Raw genomic sequence first — 10,368 nt, 5'->3', positions numbered from 1 at the left:
TGTTGCACACCTAGGTTGACTCCATATCTTGGTTATTGAGAATAGTGCTGCAATAGACATGGGATGCAGATGTCTCTTTGTCATACTATCAGTGACTTGTTTTGTTTTTTGTTTTTTGAGACAGAGTTTCTCTTATTGCCCAGGATGGAGTGCAATGGCAGGATCTCAGCTCACTGCAACCTCCACCTCTCAGGCTCAAGCAATTCTCCTGCCTCAGCCTCTCGAGTAGCCAGGATTACAGTTGCTTGCCACCTCACCTGGCTAATTTTTGTGTTTTTAGTAGAGACAAGGTTTCGCTATGTTGGTCAGGCTGGTCTCGAACTCCCAGCCTCAGGTGATCTGCCCACCTCAGTCTCCCAAAATGTTGGGATTACAGGCATGAGCCACCATGCCCAGCCTCAATGACTTGTTTTAATGAATTTTCTCTCTGAAGACTTACTGCTATTTCCTGCTTATTGACAGCTGTGGCAGCAAGCATCCAAAAGCTGATTTTTCTGAGGTCTTTGAAACTTTTGGACACTTCTCCTATTGGGAAAATAAAATTTTTTTTTTGAATAATTCTCATTTCCCACTAAGCGTATAAGCAACCTGGAGTATCTTGTAAGATCCATACAGATTAATATTTCAAGCATAATAATCCTTATACATTCCTTTTTGACAATGGAGACTATGGTTACGAGTAGAAGTTTTTAAATAAGGACTACTTTTGAGGTCCCAAAGCTTTGAAAATATGAGGTATAAACAAAACAACATATTCCAATGAGATATTGATACCTAGTTTTTTTAAATGTCTCATTCAAAGGTTGAGAATTTCTTCCTGAAATTTAGACAATATATTATAGAAATGTGGTTTGTCTTTTTGTACATTTAGGATGATTATTTTTAAAAATAATTCTAGGCATTGTTTATTCTGTGTATTAGTGTAATAGTCAATGCAGTAGTTAGAATTGTGGTTGCTAATAGTCACAAAATCTAGTAAGAATGTGAGTACATGAACCCATCCCCAGGAAACTGATGGGACAAGTAGTAAATTTTTTTTTGACTATTTAACAAAAATATTTAATGCTGCCAAAAAGTATAAAAATACAGTAGGAATGGCAGTACAATACAAAGGAATCTCTCCTAATTTATTTTTTTTACATATTTCTATATTTCATACATGCATTAAAAACAATTAACAACACATCCAATGAAAAGTTCTGCAAAGTCTTCTGCTGGTGGGTGCTCCTCATGCTTTGTATGTAAAGTTTACTTTGTAAACAAATGACTGTGAGGCAATCTAGAGGTTTAGCAAGCCTCACTTTAGTGTCCGGAGTGGGCTTCAGGTCTGGCTTTGCACATCAATGGTTCAAAATGTATAGCTCCAGAATATTCTCAAGTCATGAACATTAGGTGCCTACCGTGGCCTTTTTCTTTTTCATTCATTCTCATTTAGCCTCTGTTTCATCTGCTGCACGTTCTGAACTGTGGTGGCCTTTCTGGCCTCTCGAATACGTTTCCGTGGAGCATTCTCACTGTTCTCCTCCATTGTATCTTGCATTTGCTGTACGTCGGTCACCTGTCAGTTTTTCTTCTTCTAGACCAATTCTGTTCTGATTGTATTTTTCAGTCGTTATTTTGTTTGGTGAGTGATCAAAAGCAGGAGCTAAGTTTTACTTAGAGAGTGCTTTCCACCGTTTCTGTATACTAGAATCTCCCTTTACACATTTTACTGCTTCTATTGTAGCCATGTATGAGAATCTCAGTTGATCTGGGGTCTGAATAAGACCCATTCGGTATTTTCTCATGTTCAATAACACTTTTTTAATGTTAATATAATCTCCTTTTCCCATCAAAACAAGACAAGTGTCTACCAGAGAGAAGGTGCTGAGCACCCAGTGCCTTCACTGCAATGGATCGCCGCAGGCTCATGGTCAGGGTTCAAGGAGCCAGATTCTCTCACTTTAACCAGGAAATTGATCAATGAAGCTGGTGATTCAGGGGCTCCAAAATCTGGCCAGGTAGTGTAATGAAAGTGAGATATTGTTCTGGTTTCACCACTATTGATATTTTCTAATCATAGAAGATGTACTGTGTAATACAACTTCACATCTTCTGACAAGAGCTTCACACTGAATCCTGTTTCTTTAAACAGCATCTCTTGGTCATCTGTTGGCCAGTACTGTGCACATTTAACCGATTCTTTCTCCACAGTGCGGTTCAGCATGACAACTGCTTTGGTCTTCTGCTGCCAAACCGTAAGCCAGGAATGGCAGCACATGTTAGGAAGTGGACCCTGTGTTAAGATGTAACTCCTTTGTGCCTCTTCTATGTCAACTAAGCTGGCATTAATATAATCATTCTCAGCATTTTGCAGTTTAACACGACTGTGATCATATGGGCTTACATCTCTGTATCTATTTCGATTTCTGTTTTCTGGAAACTTGGCCACTCTATGAAGATAGTCATGGGACTCATTTCGAATTTCCAAGTACGGCGGCTGCCAGCGATACTGAGCATCCAACTCCTCGAACTCACGCTCGATGATGGTGGGCATGGCTGGGAAGAGTCGTAAATCTTAAGAGAAATGGAAGAGTGAGGATGGCTGCTAAGCTGGACAGACACCCAGTGTGGTTGATTATAGTCAATCATTACTCAAGGAATTTGTGTATATTCTATTCATGTATATATATGGTAAATTTCTAATTATCATACCCCTGTAAAGTAATTACCATACTCCTATAAAGTATTATCTTCATTATAAAGTGAAGAAAGTGAGGCTGAGAGAAGTTAAATTATGTGCCCGAGGTGATGGCCTAGTGAATGAGCAAACTTGGTTTCACAGTCAGGTCTGTCTGGCTCCCAAGCTGCTGGTGTTTTACGTTACCACATTGTCTTAGTCTGGGCTCTCCCGAAAGCAAAGCCTGTACAGACAACTTGGAGGTAGGTAGGGAGTTTATTTGGGAATGTAACACCAAGGAATAGACTGATAAGACAGAAGAATGACCCCCCGGAAGGAGAGAAGGCCAACCCAAGGGTCCCTTTCAAATTAGCAAACATTATGAATGTCTGCTACTTGATCCTGTGGGAGCTTCTGAGGAACCTTTTAACATGTATCTCAGAATTGGCCACCCTGGGCTAAAAATGAGACAAGCATTTTTCTATGCGCTCCTGTCCCTCAGTGGTCAAGGGCAAGCTTACAGGCCTTAACTGTCCCCCGTTGCCAGATTGTCCACACCCGAGTGCCAAGTGGTTCCCATGGGACTCCTGTGTCACAGCTCCAACATAGCCCTGGGGCCAGAAACCCGGGGCAGAGGCCAGAAGCAGGTGCTGTGAGGTTGCATCTGCACAAGATGAAAGAAGCCCACCACGCAGGCCTGGGCACCACCGCAGTGTTTGAAATAAGAGGTGAAATTGAGAACACGTGGTATATTGCCCAGACTGTTGAGAGACACATGACCAGTTATAATGAGAGAGTGGAATGAGAATCTTCAATGTCTCATCACGCATGCATTCATTCATTTATCCATTCAGTCACCAGCGAATGCTGGGTAGTATATGAAGTGAAAGAAGAATTAAAATGAGTCTAGCTGAGTTTCAGATACTACAGAAAAGAAAATAGATAATGTGATAGTGTGTTCTAAGTGCTTCAATAGAAGTATACTAAAAGGTAGTAAAAGTATAGAAGGGAGATACTCACTGTATTCTGTGTGTGGACGGAGAGCGGGTGTGGGGAGAAGGGAGGTCATTTTTCTAGAGCTTAGTCTTGAAAGATAAATAGAAGTCAGCCAACTGGGGAGAAATATGAGCATCGGCTCTATATTCAAATTAAATTTTAGTATTTCAATATTAAGTTTCCTAAGTATGATCATTGTGGTTATGTAAGAGAGTGTCCTATTTTTAGGAGATACGTGCTGAAAAATTTAAGAGTAAAGTGTCATAATGTCTGCAACTTACTCTCAAATGATTCAGCACAGTAAATATTTGGGGATGGGGAAAAGCAGGTGAACACAAATGTAGCAAAATGTTAATAACTGGTGAATATAAGTAAAGGGTATGTATGTGTTTATTACACTAATCTTACAACTTTTTTAAATTTTCTGAAATAAAAAAAGGAGGGGAGAAAGTTAATTAATTGAAGGCCATGGGCAGGGGCTGGGGAAGAGCAGTCCGGGATGGGCTTGTGAGAGGGACAGCAACACCTGAGGACACTGGTTCATTTTTTAAATTGCAGCGGTTGGCCAGGTGCAACGGCTTACACCTATAATCCCAGAACTTTGGAGGCCAAGGCAGAAGGATCATTTGAGGCCAGCCTGGGCAACAGAGCAAGACCCCATCTCTACAAAAAAATACAATATTAAATAGCCAGGCATGGTGGCACATGACTGTGGTCCCAGCTACTCAGGAGGCTGAGGTGGGAGGATTGCTTAGGCCCAGGAGTTCGAGGCTGCAGTGAGCTATGATCACACCACTGTACTCCAGCCAGCCTGGGCAACAGAGCAAGACCCTCTCTCTACGAAAAGTAAATAAATTGCAGTGGTTAGTGGGACACCGTGGGACATAAATGCTCATGATAGAGAAAAAACAAAAATGGGACAAGAGAAGGGAGTGATCTATGCTAGAGTGTTGGGCTGCATCCTGAAGGCCTAGGTGACATTGAATAATTTCATGCATCTTTTGTGTTTTAGATGGTCACTTTAGCAGCAGTTTAATAAGAATGGATTAGAAAGGCCCAAAACTGTGGCAGGAAGATGAGTTTTTATGTTACTACAGTAGTTAAGGTGACAGATTCTATAGGCCTACAGGAAAATGGTGCCAAAGATAAAGTGAAGACAGCTTTGAAACTGCAGAGGGCAGAAGAGTCAACAGGACTTGGCAATCCCCTACACTCAGTGAGTTCCTAAGAAGATGGACTTGGTTCAGTTCAGGGATGAGGCTTTTAAACCCCAAAGAGAAGGAAGACATGTGGAGGAAAAAGTTTAGTTTTAGAATGTATTTAACCATGAAATAATGAATTAAGGTGTTTAGTTTGTACATCAGGGGTTTATTTATCTTTCATCACCATAACTAGTACTGCTTGCAGTATAGTAGGTATTCAATAAAATTTTTTAACCTGTGTTTAGAAATCATGATAGTAGATGGTAAAATGCTTTCTTCAGTTGCTGATACTCAGGGGAACTATGTTGTATGTTTTGTTAATGTTTTCTCCCTGAGGGCTAAGCATTTGGTGAACATCTGTCTCCTAACACCTGTTGGACCGGTTTACCTGGCAATCCAAAGTGAACATGTGCCAGGGTAGTGCCACTTAAAGTACCTTCACTTTTTAGAATCTATCAGATGGGTTTAGAGTCAGTTTTGTCTTTCACCAGCTAGTTTTCTCCGTTTCGAAAGTACAAGTATTTCTACTTCTTAGTAAATGTAATGTATGACACATGAATTTAAAGAACGTACAAAGTAGGAAACATTTATATTTCATACAACTTGAATTTTCAAATGCAGAAATTCCCTCTTGGGAGTGAGTCTAATGCTTTGGAGCAGGAATGACAGAACAGATATGGTACCAAAGCCAAGATCACCTAGATATTGCAAACACACAGGCAAAAGAGGAGGTGGCCCAAGTGTGTCATCAGAGGGTCACTCGGCATCGGAGCAGTTCCTTTGGCGGGTGGTGAACTGAGCAAAGAGGCAAATGAATGATAGGTAGTTACAGAGAGAGAATCCTACATCAAGAAAATACGACAAACACCAGGACTCGATTTTGATTCTATGTCTAAGAGCCTTCCTTTGACATCCTTCCCCACCATGTCAGGGAGGCTATGTACTCTCACTCCATTCAGTCGTTAGCACTGCTCACACTGGTAATAACTTCTTGTTACCCGCTTTCCTCTTTGGACTTTAGATAGCCCCCTGAAAGCCACCCACCTTTGTGTTCCCAGTGTTTAGATTGGTCCCTCGCACAACGTCAGCGTTCTGTAACTTTCACATACATGAATGAACAAATGGACAAATGAACATACATGACTTCCTAAAAGGATATCATAGCTCTTGATAGTCATGACAGCACTAGTATTAACCTTTGTTTTGTAATGAGTTTCAATTTAATGTTGTTAAGGAAAATGCAGGATTTTAAAAACTAGTACACACACACACATATATTCCAGAGTCTTTCTAATGAGTTCGAATATTAATTTGTAAAAGAATCTAACAACACATGCTTTAAAAAATAGTGTTTGTGGCCAGGCATGGTGGCTCACGCCTGTAACCCCAGCACTTTGGGAGGCCGAGGCAGGCAGATTACCTGGGGTCAGGAGTTCGAGACCAGCCTGACCAACATGGCAAAACCCCATCTCTATTAAAAATATAAAAATTAGCCAGGCATGGTGGCGGGTGCCTGTAATCCCAGCTACTCAGGAAGCTGAGGCAGGAGAATTGCTTGAACCCAGGAGGCGGAGGTTGCAGTGAGTCAAGATCATGCCACTGCATTCCAGCCTGGCGTACAGGCTGAGATGGAGCAAGACTCCATCTCAAACAAAAAACAATTCGTGTTTGTGCCAGGCACAGTGGCTCATGCCTATAATCCCAGTACTTTGGGAGGCCAAAGCAGGAGGGTCTGTTGAGATCAGGAGTTCAAGACTAGCCCGGGCAACATAGTGAAGCCCTGTCTCTCCAAAAAAAAAAATAATAATAATAATACAAAAATTACTCAGACATGGTGGCCTGCACCTGTAGTCCCAGCTACTCAGGAGGCTGATGCAGGAGGACCACTTGAGCCCAAGATGTCAAGGCTGCAGTGAGCTGTGATTGTGCACTGCTCTCAGCCTGGGCAACAGTGTGAGACTCTGTTTATTACTCTAAGCACTACCACTAGTACTATAAGAGTAATAGAGTTTATTACTAAGTTGTTTTAGGATCTGTCAAATACAGAGATGCTGCCCCAATCTGGTCAGACATTTCTGATTGATTGATTGATTGATTTTTTCAGACAGTATCTCACTCTGTCATCTAGGCTGGAGTTCAGTGGCACAATTATGGCTCACTGCAGACTTGACCTCCTTGACCCAAGTAAGCACCTGAGTAGCTGGGACCACAGGTGTATGTCAGCATGACCAGCTACTTTTCTTATTTTCTGTGGAGATGGTGTCTCACTCTGTTGCCCAGGCTGGTGTTGAACTCCTGGGCACAAGAGGTCCTCCTACTTGGCCTCCCAAAGTGTTGAGATTACAGGTGTGAAGCATTGCACCCAGCATCTCTGATTCTTTTGATTCCATTGAAACTAAAGTTTCAGTACATCAAGAAAGAAAGCAGCCCAAAGGAATTTACGCTGTCCCTTTATTCACTATCAGGGACAATGTGAATAGGGACTGCTTCCAGCTGTCTGCACAATGCCCTTTACTGTCCAAGACCAGCACTTCCAAGACAGTGTGGTTCATTTGGTCTTAAGAACAGATACTGAGGAATTGGTCCATAATCCACAGCAAAGCTCTGTAGGCACCTGATACCATGGAGAAGTGTTCTGACATTCTTACACGTCCCCCAGGGCAGAAACTATAGGTTCTGAGTGACATCTCGTCATAATTCAGTGGAAGCATTAAGAGGCAAGCAAACATAATTCTGGGCAAAGAAGGGCTCCCATCATAAGAATTTTGCAAACCGCATACTCTTTTATTTTGTAACAATGCTCGTAATTTATCTTTTGGAAAGAGGCACACAGATCTTGATGTAATTTGTGTAATTATGAAATATCCTTTTCAAATGAAAGGAAAATATTAGTTTCCTACATCAGGTGCTGTATTAGTCTGTCCTCATGCTGCTAATAAAGATATACCCAAGACTGGGTAATTTATAAAGGAAAGAGGTTTAATTGACTCACAGTTCAGCATGACTGGGGAGGCCTCAGGAAACTTACAATCATTGTGGAAGGAGAACCAAACACGTCCTTCTTTACATGGCGGCAGGAAGGAGAAGTGCCAGAACGGGGAAAAGCCCCTTATAAAACCATCAGATCTCATGAGAACTCACTCAGTATCACCAGAACAGCATGATGGTAACCACCCCCATGATTCAGTTACCTCCCGCTGGGTCCCTCCCACAACACGTGGGGATTATGGGAACTACAATTCAAGATGAGATTTGGGTGAGGACACAGCCAAACTCTGTCAGGTGCTTATGACCATTTTAAAACCTGAAACATAGTGGTATTCCTATTGTAAATTTTCCTAGAAAAACACCATTAGATAAAATGCAACAAGCAATAAAATAGCATTTTATATTGTAGAATGGTAATTTTTATTTTCTCCTAAACATAGGCGACTAACCCATATCTTTTTTTGAGTCTCACTCACTCTGTTGCTCAGACTGAAGTCCAGTGGCACCATCTTGGCTCACTGCAGCCTCTGCCTTCCGGGTGCAAGCAGTCCTCCTGCTTCAGCCTCCCAAGTAGCTGGGATTACGGGCGTGTGCCACCATGCCTGGCTAATTTTTGTATTTTTAGTAGAAACGGGGTTTCACCATGTTGGCTAGGCTGGTCTCAAACTCCTGATCTCAAGTGATCCACCAGCCTTGGCCTCCCAAAGTGAGCCACTACGCCTAGCCATATCTTTATATTAAAAAAAATAAAAAACAACAAAACAAAACCTAAAGTCCTGTTTGTAAGTACTCTTTTCCCATAGTATTAGACAGACAACATAATGCTCTGTAGCAAACCACCCCAAACTCAGTGGTTTGTGTTAACACGTATGTGTTCTCATACAGGTCTTAAGGTTGGCTGAGGTTTAGCATCTATGGAACGGGCTCAGCTCCTGACTCTGCTTAAGACTGTGGGTAAAGGAAACCAATTGTTAGTCAGTTGAAAATAAGCTTGCCCTGTATTTGGTTCATGAGGTTTTGCCAACATACATAATTATTAAACTTTCACTGAAAATGTTTAGCAACAATATTTTTTATGAAACGGGAGGGTAAAGTGAGAAAACTTACAACTGGACCAGTGCCTTACCTTTAGTAAGTTCTCAAATAATATTTGGGAAAAGAATAAAACAATGGAATATAAAGAAATCAGAGACGATAAAATTTCTTAAAACTGTAACTAAGCAAACCTTGGACAAAACCTGACAAAACTAAGCAGCAGAACGCTTTTTCCCCATTGCCTTTGTCATCAGTTATGCGAATAACATCTCAGGAGGACTTCAGGCTTGGCATGGCCCACACACATTATCTCTGCTCCTTGCCGAAAACCCATCAGTAGTGCTGAAGGAGTAGGATAGGGATAAAGAATGTTTTGAAAGATGGGAGACACATGGACCAGTGGTAATTAACAACACGAAACCTACACCTACAAATGTGTGTGTTGTGGCGGGGACGCGGGGTAAGAGTCAAGTTTCAAGAAAGGGGAGCCTTCAGGTACCCCTAAAGGTGGCTTCAGAGTAGGACTGAAAATTCAATAATTAATGAAATATTGTATAAAGAATAACTAAACTGGACTGGGCATGGTGGCTCATGCCTGTAATCCCAGCACTTTGAAAGGTTGAGGTAGGACGATCAGTTGGGACCAGGAGTTCAAGACAAGCCTGGACAACATAGCAAGACCCCATCTCTAAAGAAACTACAAAAATTAGCTGGGCATGGTGGCACCCACCTGTAGTTCCAGTTACTCAGAAGGCTGAACTGGGAGCACCACTTGAGCCCAGTAGGTTAAGGCAGCAGTGAGCTTTCATTGTTCCGTTGAACTATAGCTTGGGCAACAGAGCAAGACCCAGTCTCTAAAAAAAAAAAAAAAGAAAGAAAAGAAAGAAAAATCACACTTCCAGTTTCCATCCTCAAGAATGTAGTTAGGAAACCACTTCTCCCCAAGTATAAAACGTGAGGTTGGCCAGGCACAGTGGCTCACACCTGTAATCCCAGCACTTTGGGAGGCCAAGGCAGGCAGATCACGAGGTCAGGAGACCAACACCATCCTGGCCAACATGGTGAAACCCCGTCTCCACTAAAATACAAAAAATTAGCTGGGCGTGGTGGTGCACACCTGTAGTCCCAGCTACTCGGGAGGCTGAGGGAGGGGAATCGCTTGAACCTGGGAGGCAGAGATTGCAGGGAGCTGAGATCGCGCCACTGCACTCCAGCCTGGCAACAGAGCAAGACTCCGTCTCAACACAAACAAACAAAACTTGAGGTTTAGTCTCCAGCAGTGTGCCATAGAACTTTCCGTGATGATGAAAGTACTTTATATCTGCATTGTCCAACTAGTGGCTCAATAGCCACCTGAAATATAGCCAGTGTGGCCACACATGGTGGCTCACACCTGCCCAACACTTTGGGAGGCCAAAGTGGGTGGTTCACTTGAGCCCAGGAGTTCAAGACAAGCCTAGGCAACATGGTGAAAACCTGTTTCTATAA

At 42.2% G+C, this 10,368-nt stretch overlaps 1 pseudogene; it reads right to left on the bottom strand.

The window, feature by feature from the left end:
* Positions 1 to 1,275: 1,275 nt before the first annotated feature.
* On the bottom strand, positions 1,276 to 2,574 carry LOC116270554 (annotated as a pseudogene).
* Between the last annotated feature and the right edge of the window lie 7,794 nt (positions 2,575 to 10,368).

The sequence above is a fragment of the Papio anubis genome, chromosome 15 (assembly GCF_008728515.1).
Source record: "Papio anubis isolate 15944 chromosome 15, Panubis1.0, whole genome shotgun sequence".
NCBI classification, from domain to species: Eukaryota; Metazoa; Chordata; class Mammalia; order Primates; family Cercopithecidae; genus Papio; species Papio anubis.
Note: the sequence above shows the minus strand (reverse complement) of the source record. Positions and strands in the feature narration are given on the sequence as shown.